Source organism: Pseudophryne corroboree, chromosome 4 (genome assembly GCF_028390025.1).
Source record: "Pseudophryne corroboree isolate aPseCor3 chromosome 4, aPseCor3.hap2, whole genome shotgun sequence".
Taxonomy (NCBI): Eukaryota; Metazoa; Chordata; class Amphibia; order Anura; family Myobatrachidae; genus Pseudophryne; species Pseudophryne corroboree.
In genome coordinates, this window is record NC_086447.1 from 16679900 (window position 1) to 16699953 (window position 20054).

Here is a 20054-nt window from a genome sequence, read left to right on the forward strand (position 1 = left end):
AATGCAAAATGTACAATTGATATTTCAAAATCATCTTTCCATCTTGAATTTCAATGATGCATTGGGGCAACGATTTTGTGAGAAACATCTTCACCCTTAAAGAAAGATTTTCTTAACTTCTTACCTGTGTGCTGATTAGATATCACCTGGTTTTCACATTAAACAGATTCCCACTTGAGAAAGCAGCAAGGATGCAGTGAGGTTTATGTTTCCTGGTGTCAACCTGTATTATTTCAGTGGACATTGTAATGAGGATGCATCTTGCTGCCTTTCCAATGAAGCAAGTTTTAATCAGTAATAGGTGAAAAACCATTCCTACAAAGGTGTTAATCAGAGACTTGGCTTTGTGGACACTTTTCAGAGAGCAAATGTGTTAGCATAAAAATAAAGCCATAAAATGGAGAGCTGATTAATCACTCAATTGGATTTCTCTGCCTGCATAATTTTTTTTCTCTGCAACCCCATGCTAAATTGTGCTTCCTGTTTTTTATAAAATGACTTAATCAAATCTGACTCTGATTGCATCAGAGAAGGCCAGGTACCCTACACTATAAGAGGTGGTTTGAAATTTTGACTTGTCTACTTAAAGATCACCAAAATTTGATCACAAGGTCAATTACGTCCCCGGGTGGGATTGAACCACCAACCTTTCGGTTAACAGCCGAATGCGCTAACTGATTGCGCCACAGAGACAGCTTGCAAAAGCATGTACTGACAAAGGCTAAAAAGCATTCATCTAGAAAGTTTCCTAGAAAAAGGTTAAAAAGGCAATAATCTGGAGAGTTTTGCAAGATTTTTCTTCCATTGACCAACGAAGAAACACATTGGTACTTTCACATGATGAGTGAGTACTTCAGGATCTCTGACACTAACATGAGCAGCAGAGTGGTGCAGCGGAAGCGTGCTGGCCCCATAACTCAGAGGTTGGTGGATCGAAACCATCCTCTGCTGTGTGCACTTATTTTTTTGTTAATTAAATTCTTCCAAAACTGGAATTGATATTTTGACTCTTTTATTTTTACTTAAAGTACAATAACTTTTAACATTTTAATTTGTTTTAATAGTATATTGACAGCATTGTTTTCTTTCAGAAATCCACTTAATTTTCTTTACCCTATTACTGAAATGGTAATTGACAAAAACAAGCTACATTGTCACCAGAAGAGCAATGCAAAATGTACAATTGATATTTCAAAATCATCTTTCCATCTTGAATTTCAATGATGCATTGGGGCAACGATTTTGTGAGAAACATCTTCACCCTTAAAGAAAGATTTTCTTAACTTCTTACCTGTGTGCTGATTAGATATCACCTGGTTTTCACATTAAACAGATTCCCACTTGAGAAAGCAGCAAGGATGCAGTGAGGTTTATGTTTCCTGGTGTCAACCTGTATTATTTCAGTGGACATTGTAATGAGGATGCATCTTGCTGCCTTTCCAATGAAGCAAGTTTTAATCAGTAATAGGTGAAAAACCATTCCTACAAAGGTGTTAATCAGAGACTTGGCTTTGTGGACACTTTTCAGAGAGCAAATGTGTTAGCATAAAAATAAAGCCATAAAATGGAGAGCTGATTAATCACTCAATTGGATTTCTCTGCCTGCATAATTTTTTTTCTCTGCAACCCCATGCTAAATTGTGCTTCCTGTTTTTTATAAAATGACTTAATCAAATCTGACTCTGATTGCATCAGAGAAGGCCAGGTACCCTACACTATAAGAGGTGGTTTGAAATTTTGACTTGTCTACTTAAAGATCACCAAAATTTGATCACAAGGTCAATTACGTCCCCGGGTGGGATTGAACCACCAACCTTTCGGTTAACAGCCGAATGCGCTAACTGATTTCGCCACAGAGACAGCTTGCAAAAGCATGTACTGACAAAGGCTAAAAAGCATTCATCTAGAAAGTTTCCTAGAAAAAGGTTAAAAAGGCAATAATCTGGAGAGTTTTGCAAGATTTTTCTTCCATTGACCAACGAAGAAACACATTGGTACTTTCACATGATGAGTGAGTACTTCATGATCTCTGACACTTACATGAGCAGCAGAGTGGCGCAGCGGAAGCGTGCTGGGCCCATAACCCAGAGGTCGGTGGATCGAAACCATCCTCTGCTATGTGCACTTATTTTTTTGTTAATTAAATTCTTCCAAAACTGGAATTGATATTTTGACTCTTTTATTTTTACTTAAAGTACAATAACTTTCAACATTTTAATTTGTTTTAATAGTATATTGACAGCATTGTTTTCTTTCAGAAATCCACTTAATTTTCTTTACCCTATTACTGAAATGGTAATTGACAAAAACAAGCTACATTGTCACCAGAAGAGCAATGCAAAATGTACAATTGATATTTCAAAATCATCTTTCCATCTTGAATTTCAATGATGCATTGGGGCAACGATTTTGTGAGAAACATCTTCACCCTTAAAGAAAGATTTTCTTAACTTCTTACCTGTGTGCTGATTAGATATCACCTGGTTTTCACATTAAACAGATTCCCATTTGAGAAAGCAGCAAGGATGCAGTGAGGTTTATGTTTCCTGGTGTCAACCTTTATTATTTCAGTGGACATTGTAATGAGGATGCATCTTGCTGCCTTTCCAATGAAGCAAGTTTTAATCAGTAATAGGTGAAAAACCATTCCTACAAAGGTGTTAATCAGAGACCTGGCTTTGTGGACACTTTTCAGAGAGCAAATGTGTTAGCATAAAAATAAAGCCATAAAATGGAGAGCTGATTAATCACTCAATTGGATTTCTCTGCCTGCATAATTTTTTTTCTCTGCAACCCCATGCTAAATTGTGCTTCCTGTTTTTTATAAAATGACTTAATCAAATCTGACTCTGATTGCATCAGAGAAGGCCAGGTATCCTACACTATAAGAGGTGGTTTGAAATTTTGACTTGTCTACTTAAAGATCACCAAAATTTGATCACAAGGTCAATTACGTCCCCGGGTGGGATTGAACCACCAACCTTTCGGTTAACAGCCGAATGCGCTAACTGATTGCGCCACAGAGACAGCTTGCAAAAGCCTGTACTGACAAAGGCTAAAAAGCATTCATCTAGAAAGTTTCCTAGAAAAAGGTTAAAAAGGCAATAATCTGGAGAGTTTTGCAAGATTTTTCTTCCATTGACCAACGAAGAAACACATTGGTACTTTCACATGATGAGTGAGTACTTCAGGATCTCTGACACTAACATGAGCAGCAGAGTGGCGCAGCGGAAGCGTGCTGGCCCCATAACTCAGAGGTTGGTGGATCGAAACCATCCTCTGCTGTGTGCACTTATTTTTTTGTTAATTAAATTCTTCCAAAACTGGAATTGATATTTTGACTCTTTTATTTTTACTTAAAGTACAATAACTTTTAACATTTTAATTTGTTTTAATAGTATATTGACAGCATTGTTTTCTTTCAGAAATCCACTTAATTTTCTTTACCCTATTACTGAAATGGTAATTGACAAAAACAAGCTACATTGTCACCAGAAGAGCAATGCAAAATGTACAATTGATATTTCAAAATCATCTTTCCATCTTGAATTTCAATGATGCATTGGGGCAACGATTTTGTGAGAAACATCTTCACCCTTAAAGAAAGATTTTCTTAACTTCTTACCTGTGTGCTGATTAGATATCACCTGGTTTTCACATTAAACAGATTCCCACTTGAGAAAGCAGCAAGGATGCAGTGAGGTTTATGTTTCCTGGTGTCAACCTGTATTATTTCAGTGGACATTGTAATGAGGATGCATCTTGCTGCCTTTCCAATGAAGCAAGTTTTAATCAGTAATAGGTGAAAAACCATTCCTACAAAGGTGTTAATCAGAGACTTGGCTTTGTGGACACTTTTCAGAGAGCAAATGTGTTAGCATAAAAATAAAGCCATAAAATGGAGAGCTGATTAATCACTCAATTGGATTTCTCTGCCTGCATAATTTTTTTTCTCTGCAACCCCATGCTAAATTGTGCTTCCTGTTTTTTATAAAATGACTTAATCAAATCTGACTCTGATTGCATCAGAGAAGGCCAGGTACCCTACACTATAAGAGGTGGTTTGAAATTTTGACTTGTCTACTTAAAGATCACCAAAATTTGATCACAAGGTCAATTACGTCCCCGGGTGGGATTGAACCACCAACCTTTCGGTTAACAGCCGAATGCGCTAACTGATTTCGCCACAGAGACAGCTTGCAAAAGCATGTACTGACAAAGGCTAAAAAGCATTAATCTAGAAAGTTTCCTAGAAAAAGGTTAAAAAGGCAATAATCTGGAGAGTTTTGCAAGATTTTTCTTCCATTGACCAACGAAGAAACACATTGGTACTTTCACATGATGAGTGAGTACTTCATGATCTCTGACACTTACATGAGCAGCAGAGTGGCGCAGCGGAAGCGTGCTGGGCCCATAACCCAGAGGTCGGTGGATTGAAACCATCCTCTGCTATGTGCACTTATTTTTTTGTTAATTAAATTCTTCCAAAACTGGAATTGATATTTTGACTCTTTTATTTTTACTTAAAGTACAATAACTTTCAACATTTTAATTTGTTTTAATAGTATATTGACAGCATTGTTTTCTTTCAGAAATCCACTTAATTTTCTTTACCCTATTACTGAAATGGTAATTGACAAAAACAAGCTACATTGTCACCAGAAGAGCAATGCAAAATGTACAATTGATATTTCAAAATCATCTTTCCATCTTGAATTTCAATGATGCATTGGGGCAACGATTTTGTGAGAAACATCTTCACCCTTAAAGAAAGATTTTCTTAACTTCTTACCTGTGTGCTGATTAGATATCACCTGGTTTTCACATTAAACAGATTCCCATTTGAGAAAGCAGCAAGGATGCAGTGAGGTTTATGTTTCCTGGTGTCAACCTTTATTATTTCAGTGGACATTGTAATGAGGATGCATCTTGCTGCCTTTCCAATGAAGCAAGTTTTAATCAGTAATAGGTGAAAAACCATTCCTACAAAGGTGTTAATCAGAGACTTGGCTTTGTGGACACTTTTCAGAGAGCAAATGTGTTAGCATAAAAATAAAGCCATAAAATGGAGAGCTGATTAATCACTCAATTGGATTTCTCTGCCTGCATAATTTTTTTTCTCTGCAACCCCATGCTAAATTGTGCTTCCTGTTTTTTATAAAATGACTTAATCAAATCTGACTCTGATTGCATCAGAGAAGGCCAGGTACCCTACACTATAAGAGGTGGTTTGAAATTTTGACTTGTCTACTTAAAGATCACCAAAATTTGATCACAAGGTCAATTACGTCCCCGGGTGGGATTGAACCACCAACCTTTCGGTTAACAGCCGAATGCGCTAACTGATTGCGCCACAGAGACAGCTTGCAAAAGCATGTACTGACAAAGGCTAAAAAGCATTCATCTAGAAAGTTTCCTAGAAAAAGGTTAAAAAGGCAATAATCTGGAGAGTTTTGCAAGATTTTTCTTCCATTGACCAACGAAGAAACACATTGGTACTTTCACATGATGAGTGAGTACTTCAGGATCTCTGACACTAACATGAGCAGCAGAGTGGCGCAGCGGAAGCGTGCTGGCCCCATAACTCAGAGGTTGGTGGATCGAAACCATCCTCTGCTGTGTGCACTTATTTTTTTGTTAATTAAATTCTTCCAAAACTGGAATTGATATTTTGACTCTTTTATTTTTACTTAAAGTACAATAACTTTTAACATTTTAATTTGTTTTAATAGTATATTGACAGCATTGTTTTCTTTCAGAAATCCACTTAATTTTCTTTACCCTATTACTGAAATGGTAATTGACAAAAACAAGCTACATTGTCACCAGAAGAGCAATGCAAAATGTACAATTGATATTTCAAAATCATCTTTCCATCTTGAATTTCAATGATGCATTGGGGCAACGATTTTGTGAGAAACATCTTCACCCTTAAAGAAAGATTTTCTTAACTTCTTACCTGTGTGCTGATTAGATATCACCTGGTTTTCACATTAAACAGATTCCCACTTGAGAAAGCAGCAAGGATGCAGTGAGGTTTATGTTTCCTGGTGTCAACCTGTATTATTTCAGTGGACATTGTAATGAGGATGCATCTTGCTGCCTTTCCAATGAAGCAAGTTTTAATCAGTAATAGGTGAAAAACCATTCCTACAAAGGTGTTAATCAGAGACTTGGCTTTGTGGACACTTTTCAGAGAGCAAATGTGTTAGCATAAAAATAAAGCCATAAAATGGAGAGCTGATTAATCACTCAATTGGATTTCTCTGCCTGCATAATTTTTTTTCTCTGCAACCCCATGCTAAATTGTGCTTCCTGTTTTTTATAAAATGACTTAATCAAATCTGATTGCATGAGAGAAGGCCAGGTACCCTACACTATAAGAGGTGGTTTGAAATTTTGACTTGTCTACTTAAAGATCACCAAAATTTGATCACAAGGTCAATTACGTCCCCGGGTGGGATTGAACCACCAACCTTTCGGTTAACAGCCGAATGCGCTAACCGATTGCGCCACAGAGACAGCTTGCAAAAGCCTGTACTGACAAAGGCTAAAAAGCATATATCTAGAAAGTTTCCTAGAAAAAGGTTAAAAAGGCAATAATCTGGAGAGTTTTGCAAGATTTTTCTTCCATTGACCAACGAAGAAACACATTGGTACTTTCACATGATGAGTGAGTACTTCAGGATCTCTGACACTTACATGAGCAGCAGAGTGGCGCAGCGGAAGCGTGCTGGGCCCATAACCCAGAGGTCGGTGGATCGAAACCATCCTCTGCTATGTGCACTTATTTTTTTGTTAATTAAATTCTTCCAAAACTGGAATTGATATTTTGACTCTTTTATTTTTACTTAAAGTACAATAACTTTTAACATTTTAATTTGTTTTAATAGTATATTGACAGCATTGTTTTCTTTCAGAAATCCACTTAATTTTCTTTACCCTATTACTGAAATGGTAATTGATAAAAACAAGCTACATTGTCACCAGAAGAGCAATGCAAAATGTACAATTGATATTTCAAAATCATCTTTCCATCTTGAATTTCAATGATGCATTGGGGCAACGATTTTGTGAGAAACATCTTCACCCTTAAAGAAAGATTTTCTTAACTTCTTACCTGTGTGCTGATTAGATATCACCTGGTTTTCACATTAAACAGATTCCCACTTGAGAAAGCAGCAAGGATGCAGTGAGGTTTATGTTTCCTGGTGTCAACCTGTATTATTTCAGTGGACATTGTAATGAGGATGCATCTTGCTGCCTTTCCAATGAAGCAAGTTTTAATCAGTAATAGGTGAAAAACCATTCCTACAAAGGTGTTAATCAGAGACTTGGCTTTGTGGACACTTTTCAGAGAGCAAATGTGTTAGCATAAAAATAAAGCCATAAAATGGAGAGCTGATTAATCACTCAATTGGATTTCTCTGCCTGCATAATTTTTTTTCTCTGCAACCCCATGCTAAATTGTGCTTCCTGTTTTTTATAAAATGACTTAATCAAATCTGACTCTGATTGCATCAGAGAAGGCCAGGTACCCTACACTATAAGAGGTGGTTTGAAATTTTGACTTGTCTACTTAAAGATCACCAAAATTTGATCACAAGGTCAATTACGTCCCCGGGTGGGATTGAACCACCAACCTTTTGGTTAACAGCCGAATGCGCTAACCGATTGCGCCACAGAGACAGCTTGCAAGAGCATGTACTGACAAAGGCTAAAAAGCATTCATCTAGAAAGTTTCCTAGAAAAAGGTTAAAAAGGCAATAATCTGGAGAGTTTTGCAAGATTTTTCTTCCATTGACCAACGAAGAAACACATTGGTACTTTCACATGATGAGTGAGTACTTCAGGATCTCTGACACTTACATGAGCAGCAGAGTGGCGCAGCGGAAGCGTGCTGGGCCCATAACCCAGAGGTCGGTGGATCGAAACCATCCTCTGCTATGTGCACTTATTTTTTTGTTAATTAAATTCTTCCAAAACTGGAATTGATATTTTGACTCTTTTATTTTTACTTAAAGTACAATAACTTTTAACATTTTAATTTGTTTTAATAGTATATTGACAGCATTGTTTTCTTTCAGAAATCCACTTAATTTTCTTTACCCTATTACTGAAATGGTAATTGACAAAAACAAGCTACATTGTCACCAGAAGAGCAATGCAAAATGTACAATTGATATTTCAAAATCATCTTTCCATCTTGAATTTCAATGATGCATTGGGGCAACGATTTTGTGAGAAACATCTTCACCCTTAAAGAAAGATTTTCTTAACTTCTTACCTGTGTGCTGATTAGATATCACCTGGTTTTCACATTAAACAGATTTCCACTTGAGAAAGCAGCAAGGATGCAGTGAGGTTTATGTTTCCTGGTGTCAACCTGTATTATTTCAGTGGACATTGTAATGAGGATGCATCTTGCTGCCTTTCCAATGAAGCAAGTTTTAATCAGTAATAGGTGAAAAACCATTCCTACAAAGGTGTTAATCAGAGACTTGGCTTTGTGGACACTTTTCAGAGAGCAAATGTGTTAGCATAAAAATAAAGCCATAAAATGGAGAGCTGATTAATCACTCAATTTTTTTTCTCTGCAACCCCATGCTAAATTGTGCTTCCTGTTTTTTATAAAATGACTTAATCAAATCTGACTCTGATTGCATCAGAGAAGGCCAGGTACCCTACACTATAAGAGGTGGTTTGAAATTTTGACTTGTCTACTTAAAGATCACCAAAATTTGATCACAAGGTCAATTACGTCCCCGGGTGGGATTGAACCACCAACCTTTTGGTTAACAGCCGAATGCGCTAACCGATTGCGCCACAGAGACAGCTTGCAAGAGCATGTACTGACAAAGGCTAAAAAGCATTCATCTAGAAAGTTTCCTAGAAAAAGGTTAAAAAGGCAATAATCTGGAGAGTTTTGCAAGATTTTTCTTCCATTGACCAACGAAGAAACACATTGGTACTTTCACATGATGAGTGAGTACTTCAGGATCTCTGACACTTACATGAGCAGCAGAGTGGCGCAGCGGAAGCGTGCTGGGCCCATAACCCAGAGGTTGGTGGATCGAAACCATCCTCTGCTATGTGCACTTATTTTTTTGTTAATTAAATTCTTCCAAAACTGGAATTGATATTTTGACTCTTTTATTTTTATTTTAAGTACAATAACTTTTAACATTTTAATTTGTTTTAATAGTATATTGACAGCATTGTTTTCTTTCAGAAATCCACTTAATTTTCTTTACCCTATTACTGAAATGGTAATTGACAAAAACAAGCTACATTGTCACCAGAAGAGCAATGCAAAATGTACAATTGATATTTCAAAATCATCTTTCCATCTTGAATTTCAATGATGCATTGGGGCAACGATTTTGTGAGAAACATCTTCACCCTTAAAGAAAGATTTTCTTAACTTCTTACCTGTGTGCTGATTAGATATCACCTGGTTTTCACATTAAACAGATTCCCACTTGAGAAAGCAGCAAGGATGCAGTGAGGTTTATGTTTCCTGGTGTCAACCTGTATTATTTCAGTGGACATTGTAATGAGGATGCATCTTGCTGCCTTTCCAATGAAGCAAGTTTTAATCAGTAATAGGTGAAAAACCATTCCTACAAAGGTGTTAATCAGAGACTTGGCTTTGTGGACACTTTTCAGAGAGCAAATGTGTTAGCATAAAAATAAAGCCATAAAATGGAGAGCTGATTAATCACTCAATTTTTTTTCTCTGCAACCCCATGCTAAATTGTGCTTCCTGTTTTTTTATAAAATGACTTAATCAAATCTGACTCTGATTGCATCAGAGAAGGCCAGGTACCCTACACTATAAGAGGTGGTTTGAAATTTTGACTTGTCTACTTAAAGATCACCAAAATTTGATCACAAGGTCAATTACGTCCCCGGGTGGGATTGAACCACCAACCTTTCGGTTAACAGCCGAATGCGCTAACCGATTGCGCCACAGAGACAGCTTGCAAAAGCATGTACTGACAAAGGCTAAAAAGCATTCATCTAGAAAGTTTCCTAGAAAAAGGTTAAAAAGGCAATAATCTGGAGAGTTTTGCAAGATTTTTCTTCCATTGACCAACGAAGAAACACATTGGTACTTTCACATGATGAGTGAGTACTTCAGGATTTCTGACAACTACATGAGCAGCAGAGTGGCGCAGCGGAAGCGTGCTGGGCCCATAACCCAGAGGTCGGTGGATCGAAACTATCCTCTGATATGTGCACTTATTTTTTTGTTAATTAAATTCATCCAAAACTGGAATTGATATTTTGACTCTTTTATTTTTACTTAAAGTACAATAACTTTTAACATTTTAATTTGTTTTAATAGTATATTGACAGCATTGTTTTCTTTCAGAAATCCACTTAATTTTCTTTACCCTATTACTGAAATGGTAATTGACAAAAACAAGCTACATTGTCACCAGAAGAGCAATGCAAAATGTACAATTGATATTTCAAAATCATCTTTCCATCTTGAATTTCAATGATGCATTGGGGCAACGATTTTGTGAGAAACATCTTCACCCTTAAAGAAAGATTTTCTTAACTTCTTACCTGTGTGCTGATTAGATATCACCTGGTTTTCACATTAAACAGATTCCCACTTGAGAAAGCAGCAAGGATGCAGTGAGGTTTATGTTTCCTGGTGTCAACCTGTATTATTTCAGTGGACATTGTAATGAGGATGCATCTTGCTGCCTTTCCAATGAAGCAAGTTTTAATCAGTAATAGGTGAAAAACCATTCCTACAAAGGTGTTAATCAGAGACTTGGCTTTGTGGACACTTTTCAGAGAGCAAATGTGTTAGCATAAAAATAAAGCCATAAAATGGAGAGCTGATTAATCACTCAATTGGATTTCTCTGCCTGCATAATTTTTTTTCTCTGCAACCCCATGCTAAATTGTGCTTCCTGTTTTTTATAAAATGACTTAATCAAATCTGACTGCATCAGAGAAGGCCAGGTACCCTACACTATAAGAGGTGGTTTGAAATTTTGACTAGTCTACTTAAAGATCACCAAAATTTGATCACAAGGTCAATTACGTCCCCGGGTGGGATTGAACCACCAACCTTTTGGTTAACAGCCGAATGCGCTAACCGATTGCGCCACAGAGACAGCTTGCAAAAGCATGTACTGACAAAGGCTAAAAAGCATTCATCTAGAAAGTTTCCTAGAAAAAGGTTAAAAAGGCAATAATCTGGAGAGTTTTGCAAGATTTTTCTTCCATTGACCAACGAAGAAACACATTGGTACTTTCACATGATGAGTGAGTACTTCAGGATCTCTGACACTTACATGAGCAGCAGAGTGGTGCAGCGGAAGCGTGCTGGGCCCATAACCCAGAGGTCGGTGGATCGAAACCATCCTCTGCTATGTGCACTTATTTTTTTGTTAATTAAATTCTTCCAAAACTGGAATTGATATTTTGACTCTTTTATTTTTACTTAAAGTACAATAACTTTTAACATTTTAATTTGTTTTAATAGTATATTGACAGCATTGTTTTCTTTCAGAAATCCACTTAATTTTCTTTACCCTATTACTGAAATGGTAATTGACAAAAACAAGCTACATTGTCACCAGAAGAGCAATGCAAAATGTACAATTGATATTTCAAAATCATCTTTCCATCTTGAATTTCAATGATGCATTGGGGCAACGATTTTGTGAGAAACATCTTCACCCTTAAAGAAAGATTTTCTTAACTTCTTACCTGTGTGCTGATTAGATATCACCTGGTTTTCACATTAAATAGATTCCCACTTGAGAAAGCAGCAAGGATGCAGTGAGGTTTATGTTTCCTGGTGTCAACCTGTATTATTTCAGTGGACATTGTAATGAGGATGCATCTTGCTGCCTTTCCAATGAAGCAAGTTTTAATCAGTAATAGGTGAAAAACCATTCCTACAAAGGTGTTAATCAGAGACTTGGCTTTGTGGACACTTTTCAGAGAGCAAATGTGTTAGCATAAAAATAAAGCCATAAAATGGAGAGCTGATTAATCACTCAATTTTTTTTCTCTGCAACCCCATGCTAAATTGTGCTTCCTGTTTTTTATAAAATGACTTAATCAAATCTGACTCTGATTGCATCAGAGAAGGCCAGGTACCCTACACTATAAGAGGTGGTTTGAAATTTTGACTTGTCTACTTAAAGATCACCAAAATTTGATCACAAGGTCAATTACGTCCCCGGGTGGGATTGAACCACCAACCTTTTGGTTAACAGCCGAATGCGCTAACAAATTGCGCCACAGAGACAGCTTGCAAAAGCATGTACTGACAAAGGCTAAAAAGCATTCATCTAGAAAGTTTCCTAGAAAAAGGTTAAAAAGGCAATAATCTGGAGAGTTTTGCAAGATTTTTCTTCCATTGACCAACGAAGAAACACATTGGTACTTTCACATGATGAGTGAGTACTTCAGGATCTCTGACACTTACATGAGCAGCAGAGTGGCGCAGCGGAAGCGTGCTGGGCCCATAACCCAGAGGTCGGTGGATCGAAACCATCCTCTGCTATGTGCACTTATTTTTTTGTTAATTAAATTCTTCCAAAACTGGAATTGATATTTTGACTCTTTTATTTTTATTTTAAGTACAATAACTTTTAACATTTTAATTTGTTTTAATAGTATATTGACAGCATTGTTTTCTTTCAGAAATCCACTTAATTTTCTTTACCCTATTACTGAAATGGTAATTGACAAAAACAAGCTACATTGTCACCAGAAGAGCAATGCAAAATGTACAATTGATATTTCAAAATCATCTTTCCATCTTGAATTTCAATGATGCATTGGGGCAACGATTTTGTGAGAAACATCTTCACCCTTAAAGAAAGATTTTCTTAACTTCTTACCTGTGTGCTGATTAGATATCACCTGGTTTTCACATTAAACAGATTCCCACTTGAGAAAGCAGCAAGGATGCAGTGAGGTTTATGTTTCCTGGTGTCAACCTGTATTATTTCAGTGGACATTGTAATGAGGATGCATCTTGCTGCCTTTCCAATGAAGCAAGTTTTAATCAGTAATAGGTGAAAAACCATTCCTACAAAGGTGTTAATCAGAGACTTGGCTTTGTGGACACTTTTCAGAGAGCAAATGTGTTAGCATAAAAATAAAGCCATAAAATGGAGAGCTGATTAATCACTCAATTTTTTTTCTCTGCAACCCCATGCTAAATTGTGCTTCCTGTTTTTTTATAAAATGACTTAATCAAATCTGACTCTGATTGCATCAGAGAAGGCCAGGTACCCTACACTATAAGAGGTGGTTTGAAATTTTGACTTGTCTACTTAAAGATCACCAAAATTTGATCACAAGGTCAATTACATCCCCGGGTGGGATTGAACCACCAACCTTTCGGTTAACAGCCGAATGTGCTAACCGATTGCGCCACAGAGACAGCTTGCAAAAGCATGTACTGACAAAGGCTAAAAAGCATTCATCTAGAAAGTTTCCTAGAAAAAGGTTAAATAGGCAATAATCTGGAGAGTTTTGCAAGATTTTTCTTTCATTGACCAACGAAGAAACACATTGGTACTTTCACATGATGAGTGAGTACTTCAGGATCTCTGACACTTACATGAGCAGCAGAGTGGCGCAGCGGAAGCGTGCTGGGCCCATAACCCAGAGGTCGGTGGATCAAAACCATCCTCTGCTATGTGCACTTATTTTTTTGTTAATTAAATTCTTCCAAAACTGGAATTGATATTTTGACTCTTTTATTTTTACTTAAAGTACAATAACTTTTAACATTTTAATTTGTTTTAATAGTATATTGAAAGCATTGTTTTCTTTCAGAAATCCACTTAATTTTCTTTACCCTATTACTGAAATGGTAATTGACAAAAACAAGCTACATTGTCACCAGAAGAGCAATGCAAAATGTACAATTGATATTTCAAAATCATCTTTCCATCTTGAATTTCAATGATGCATTGGGGCAACGATTTTGTGAGAAACATCTTCACCCTTAAAGAAAGATTTTCTTAACTTCTTACCTGTGTGCTGATTAGATATCACCTGGTTTTCACATTAAATAGATTCCCACTTGAGAAAGCAGCAAGGATGCAGTGAGGTTTATGTTTCCTGGTGTCAACCTGTATTATTTCAGTGGACATTGTAATGAGGATGCATCTTGCTGCCTTTCCAATGAAGCAAGTTTTAATCAGTAATAGGTGAAAAACCATTCCTACAAAGGTGTTAATCAGAGACTTTGCTTTGTGGACACTTTTCAGAGAGCAAATGTGTTAGCATAAAAATAAAGCCATAAAATGGAGAGCTGATTAATCACTCAATTTTTTTTCTCTGCAACCCCATGCTAAATTGTGCTTCCTGTTTTTTATAAAATGACTTAATCAAATCTGACTCTGATTGCATCAGAGAAGGCCAGGTACCCTACACTATAAGAGGTGGTTTGAAATTTTGACTTGTTTACTTAAAGATCACCAAAATTTGATCACAAGGTCAATTACGTCCCCGGGTGGGATTGAACCACCAACCTTTCGGTTAACAGCCGAATGCGCTAACCGATTGCGCCACAGAGACAGCTTGCAAAAGCATGTACTGACAAAGGCTAAAAAGCATTCATCTAGAAAGTTTCCTAGAAAAAGGTTAAAAAGGCAATAATCTGGAGAGTTTTGCAAGATTTTTCTTCCATTGACCAACGAAGAAACACATTGGTACTTTCACATGATGAGTGAGTACTTCAGGATCTCTGACACTTACATGAGCAGCAGAGTGGCGCAGTGGAAGCGTGCTGGGCCCATAACCCAGAGGTCGGTGGATCGAAACCATCCTCTGCTATGTGCACTTATTTTTTTGTTAATTAAATTCTTCCAAAACTGGAATTGATATTTTGACTCTTTTATTTTTACTTAAAGTACAATAACTTTTAACATTTTAATTTGTTTTAATAGTATATTGACAGCATTGTTTTCTTTCAGAAATCCACTTAATTTTCTTTACCCTATTACTGAAATGGTAATTGACAAAAGCAAGCTACATTGTCACCAGAAGAGCAATGCAAAATGTACAATTGATATTTCAAAATCATCTTTCAATCTTGAATTTCAATGATGCATTGGGGCAACGATTTTGTGAGAAACATCTTCACCCTTAAAGAAAGATTTTCTTAACTTCTTACCTGTGTGCTGATTAGATATCACCTGGTTTTCACATTAAACAGATTCCCACTTGAGAAAGCAGCAAGGATGCAGTGAGGTTTATGTTTCCTGGTGTCAACCTGTATTATTTCAGTGGACATTGTAATGAGGATGCATCTTGCTGCCTTTCCAATGAAGCAAGTTTTAATCAGTAATAGGTGAAAAACCATTCCTACAAAGGTGTTAATCAGAGACTTGGCTTTGTGGACACTTTTCAGAGAGCAAATGTGTTAGCATAAAAATAAAGCCATAAAATGGAGAGCTGATTAATCACTCAATTGGATTTCTCTGCCTGCATAATTTTTTTTCTCTGCAACCCCATGCTAAATTGTGCTTCCTGTTTTTTATAAAATGACTTAATCAAATCTGACTCTGATTGCATCAGAGAAGGCCAGGTACCCTACACTATAAGAGGTGGTTTGAAATTTTGACTTGTCTACTTAAAGATCACCAAAATTTGATCACAAGGTCAATTACGTCCCCGGGTGGGATTGAACCACCAACCTTTTGGTTAACAGCCGAATGCGCTAACCGATTGCGCCACAGAGACAGCTTGCAAAAGCATGTACTGACAAAGGCTAAAAAGCATTCATCTAGAAAGTTTCCTAGAAAAAGGTTAAAAAGGCAATAATCTGGAGAGTTTTGCAAGATTTTTCTTCCATTGACCAACGAAGAAACACATTGGTACTTTCACATGATGAGTGAGTACTTCAGGATCTCTGACACTTACATGAGCAGCAGAGTGGCGCAGCGGAAGCGTGCTGGGCCCATAACCCAGAGGTCGGTGGATCGAAACCATCCTCTGCTATGTGCACTTATTTTTTTGTTAATTAAATTCTTCCAAAACTGGAATTGATATTTTGACTCTTTTATTTTTACTTAAAGTACAATAACTTTTAACATTTTAATTTGTTTTAATAGTATATTGACAGCATTGTTTTCTTTCAGAAATCCACTTAATTTTCTTTACCCTATTACTGAAATGGTAATTGACAAAAACAAGCTACATTGTCACCAGAAGAGCAATGCAAAATGTACAATTGATATTTCAAAATCATCTTTCCATCTTGAATTTCAATGATGCATTGGGGCAACGATTTTGTGAGAAACATCTTCACCCTTAAAGAAAGATTTTCTTAACTTCTTACCTGTGTGCTGATTAGATATCACCTGGTTTTCACATTAAACAGATTCCCACTTGAGAAAGCAGCAAGGATGCAGTGAGGTTTATGTTTCCTGGTGTCAACCTGTATTATTTCAGTGGACATTGTAATGAGGATGCATCTTGCTGCCTTTCCAATGAAGCAAGTTTTAATCAGTAATAGGTGAAAAACCATTCCTACAAAGGTGTTAATCAGAGACTTGGCTTTGTGGACACTTTTCAGAGAGCAAATGTGTTAGCATAAAAATAAAGCCATAAAATGGAGAGCTGATTAATCACTCAATTGGATTTCTCTGCCTGCATAATTTTTTTTCTCTGCAACCCCATGCTAAATTGTGCTTCCTGTTTTTTATAAAATGACTTAATCAAATCTGACTCTGATTGCATCAGAGAAGGCCAGGTACCCTACACTATAAGAGGTGGTTTGAAATTTTGACTTGTCTACTTAAAGATCACCAAAATTTGATCACAAGGTCAATTACGTCCCCGGGTGGGATTGAACCACCAACCTTTACGGTTAACAGCCGAATGCGCCTACCGATTGCGCCACAGAGACAGCTTGCAAAAGCATGTACTGACAAAGGCTAAAAAGCATTCATCTAGAAAGTTTCCTAGAAAAAGGTTAAAAAGGCAATAATCTGGAGAGTTTTGCAAGATTTTTCTTCCATTGACCAACGAAGAAACACATTGGTACTTTCACATGATGAGTGAGTACTTCAGGATCTCTGACACTTACATGAGCAGCAGAGTGGCGCAGCGGAAGCGTGCTGGGCCCATAACCCAGAGGTCGGTGGATCGAAACCATCCTCTGCTATGTGCACTTATTTTTTTGTTAATTAAATTCTTCCAAAACTGGAATTGATATTTTGACTCTTTTATTTTTACTTAAAGTACAATAACTTTTAACATTTTAATTTGTTTTAATAGTATATTGACAGCATTGTTTTCTTTCAGAAATCCACTTAATTTTCTTTTCCCTATTGCTGAAATGGTAATTGACAAAAGCAAGCTACATTGTCACCAGAAGAGCAATGCAAAATGTACAATTGATATTTCAAAATCATCTTTCCATCTTGAATTTCAATGATGCATTGGGGCAACGATTTTGTGAGAAACATCTTCACCCTTAAAGAAAGATTTTCTTAACTTCTTACCTGTGTGCTGATTAGATATCACCTGGTTTTCACATTAAACAGATTCCCACTTGAGAAAGCAGCAAGGATGCAGTGAGGTTTATGTTTCCTGGTGTCAAACTGTATTATTTCAGTGGACATTGTAATGAGGATGCATCTTGCTGCCTTTCCAATGAAGCAAGTTTTAATCAGTAATAGGTGAAAAACCATTCCTACAAAGGTGTTAATCAGAGACTTGGCTTTGTGGACACTTTTCAGAGAGCAAATGTGTTAGCATAAAAATAAAGCCATAAAATGGAGAGCTGATTAATCACTCAATTGGATTTCTCTGCCTGCATAATTTTTTTTCTCTGCAACCCCATGCTAAATTGTGCTTCCTGTTTTTTATAAAATGACTTAATCAAATCTGACTCTGATTGCATCAGAGAAGGCCAGGTACCCTACACTATAAGAGGTGGTTTGAAATTTTGACTTGTCTACTTAAAGATCACCAAAATTTGATCACAAGGTCAATTACGTCCCCGGGTGGGATTGAACCACCAACCTTTCGGTTAACAGCCGAATGCGCTAACCGATTGCGCCACAGAGACAGCTTGCAAAAGCATGTACTGACAAAGGCTAAAAAGCATTCATCTAGAAAGTTTCCTAGAAAAAGGTTAAAAAGGCAATAATCTGGAGAGTTTTGCAAGATTTTTCTTCCATTGACCAACGAAGAAACACATTGGTACTTTCACATGATGAGTGAGTACTTCAGGATCTCTGACACTTACATGAGCAGCAGAGTGGCGCAGCGGAAGCGTGCTGGGCCCATAACCCAAAGGTCGGTGGATCGAAACCATCCTCTGCTATGTGCACTTATTTTTTTGTTAATTAAATTCTTCCAAAACTGGAATTGATATTTTGACTCTTTTATTTTTACTTAAAGTACAATAACTTTTAACATTTTAATTTGTTTTAATAGTATATTGACAGCATTGTTTTCTTTCAGAAATCCACTTAATTTTCTTTACCCTATTACTGAAATGGTAATTGACAAAAGCAAGCTACATTGTCACCAGAAGAGCAATGCAAAATGTACAATTGATATTTCAAAATCATCTTTCCATCTTGAATTTCAATGATGCATTGGGGCAACGATTTTGTGAGAAACATCTTCACCCTTAAAGAAAGATTTTCTTAACTTCTTACCTGTGTGCTGATTAGATATCACCTGGTTTTCACATTAAACAGATTCCCACTTGAGAAAGCAGCAAGGATGCAGTGAGGTTTATGTTTCCTGGTGTCAACCTGTATTATTTCAGTGGACATTGTAATGAGGATGCATCTTGCTGCCTTTCCAATGAAGCAAGTTTTAATCAGTAATAGGTGAAAAACCATTCCTACAAAGGTGTTAATCAGAGACTTGGCTTTGTGGACACTTTTCAGAGAGCAAATGTGTTAGCATAAAAATAAAGCCATAAAATGGAGAGCTGATTAATCACTCAATTTTTTTTCTCTGCAACCCCATGCTAAATTGTGCTTCCTGTTTTTTATAAAATGACTTAATCAAATCTGACTCTGATTGCATCAGAGAAGGCCAGGTACCCTACACTATAAGAGGTGGTTTGAAATTTTGACTTGTCTACTTAAAGATCACCAAAATTTGATCACAAGGTCAATTACGTCCCCGGGTGGGATTGAACCACCAACCTTTCGGTTAACAGCCGAATGCGCTAACCGATTGCGCCACAGAGACAGCTTGCAAAAGCATGTACTGACAAAGGCTAAAAAGCATTCATCTAGAAAGTTTCCTAGAAAAAGGTTAAAACGGCAATAATCTGGAGAGTTTTGCAAGATTTTTCTTTCATTGACCAACGAAGAAACACATTGGTACTTTCACATGATGAGTGAGTACTTCAGGATCTCTGACACTTACATGAGCAGCAGAGTGGCGCAGCGGAAGCGTGCTGGGCCCATAACCCAGAGGTCGGTGGATCAAAACCATCCTCTGATATGTGCACTTATTTTTTTGTTAATTAAATTCTTCCAAAACTGGAATTGATATTTTGACTCTTTTATTTTTACTTAAAGTACAATAACTTTTAACATTTTAATTTGTTTTAATAGTATATTGACAGCATTGTTTTCTTTCAGAAATCCACTTAATTTTCTTTACCCTATTACTGAAATGGTAATTGACAAAAACAAGCTACATTGTCACCAGAAGAGCAATGCAAAATGAACAATTGATATTTCAAAATCATCTTTCCATCTTGAATTTCAATGATGCATTGGGGCAACGATTTTGTGAGAAACATCTTCACCCTTAAAGAAAGATTTTCTTAACTTCTTACCTGTGTGCTGATTAGATATCACCTGGTTTTCACATTAAACAGATTCCCACTTGAGAAAGCAGCAAGGATGCAGTGAGGTTTATGTTTCCTGGTGTCAACCTGTATTATTTCAGTGGACATTGTAATGAGGATGCATCTTGCTGCCTTTCCAATGAAGCAAGTTTTAATCAGTAATAGGTGAAAAACCATTCCTACAAAGGTGTTAATCAGAGACTTGGCTTTGTGGACACTT

General features: G+C 36.8%; 13 non-coding genes across 13 annotated transcripts; 1 reads left to right on the forward strand and 12 right to left on the reverse strand.

Annotated features, from left to right (window-relative positions):
- Positions 1 to 619: 619 nt before the first annotated feature.
- Positions 620 to 693, reverse strand: TRNAN-GUU (transfer RNA asparagine (anticodon GUU)). The gene has a single exon. It is a non-coding gene; the product is annotated as a tRNA-Asn (tRNA).
- A 2260-nt stretch (positions 694 to 2953) lies between these two features.
- Positions 2954 to 3027, reverse strand: TRNAN-GUU (transfer RNA asparagine (anticodon GUU)). Its single transcript has one exon. It is a non-coding gene; the product is annotated as a tRNA-Asn (tRNA).
- A 2260-nt stretch (positions 3028 to 5287) lies between these two features.
- On the reverse strand, positions 5288 to 5361 carry TRNAN-GUU (transfer RNA asparagine (anticodon GUU)). Its single transcript has one exon. It is a non-coding gene; the product is annotated as a tRNA-Asn (tRNA).
- A 1087-nt stretch (positions 5362 to 6448) lies between these two features.
- TRNAN-GUU (transfer RNA asparagine (anticodon GUU)) lies at positions 6449 to 6522 on the reverse strand. Its single transcript has one exon. It is a non-coding gene; the product is annotated as a tRNA-Asn (tRNA).
- A 1093-nt stretch (positions 6523 to 7615) lies between these two features.
- TRNAN-GUU (transfer RNA asparagine (anticodon GUU)) lies at positions 7616 to 7689 on the reverse strand. The gene has a single exon. It is a non-coding gene; the product is annotated as a tRNA-Asn (tRNA).
- Positions 7690 to 8760: 1071 nt separating this feature from the next.
- Positions 8761 to 8834, reverse strand: TRNAN-GUU (transfer RNA asparagine (anticodon GUU)). The gene has a single exon. It is a non-coding gene; the product is annotated as a tRNA-Asn (tRNA).
- A 1072-nt stretch (positions 8835 to 9906) lies between these two features.
- Positions 9907 to 9980, reverse strand: TRNAN-GUU (transfer RNA asparagine (anticodon GUU)). Its single transcript has one exon. It is a non-coding gene; the product is annotated as a tRNA-Asn (tRNA).
- A 1087-nt stretch (positions 9981 to 11067) lies between these two features.
- On the reverse strand, positions 11068 to 11141 carry TRNAN-GUU (transfer RNA asparagine (anticodon GUU)). The gene has a single exon. It is a non-coding gene; the product is annotated as a tRNA-Asn (tRNA).
- Positions 11142 to 14503: 3362 nt separating this feature from the next.
- Positions 14504 to 14577, reverse strand: TRNAN-GUU (transfer RNA asparagine (anticodon GUU)). The gene has a single exon. It is a non-coding gene; the product is annotated as a tRNA-Asn (tRNA).
- Positions 14578 to 14763: 186 nt separating this feature from the next.
- On the forward strand, positions 14764 to 14835 carry TRNAM-CAU (transfer RNA methionine (anticodon CAU)). The gene has a single exon. It is a non-coding gene; the product is annotated as a tRNA-Met (tRNA).
- An 835-nt stretch (positions 14836 to 15670) lies between these two features.
- Positions 15671 to 15744, reverse strand: TRNAN-GUU (transfer RNA asparagine (anticodon GUU)). The gene has a single exon. It is a non-coding gene; the product is annotated as a tRNA-Asn (tRNA).
- Positions 15745 to 18005: 2261 nt separating this feature from the next.
- On the reverse strand, positions 18006 to 18079 carry TRNAN-GUU (transfer RNA asparagine (anticodon GUU)). The gene has a single exon. It is a non-coding gene; the product is annotated as a tRNA-Asn (tRNA).
- A 1071-nt stretch (positions 18080 to 19150) lies between these two features.
- Positions 19151 to 19224, reverse strand: TRNAN-GUU (transfer RNA asparagine (anticodon GUU)). The gene has a single exon. It is a non-coding gene; the product is annotated as a tRNA-Asn (tRNA).
- Between the last annotated feature and the right edge of the window lie 830 nt (positions 19225 to 20054).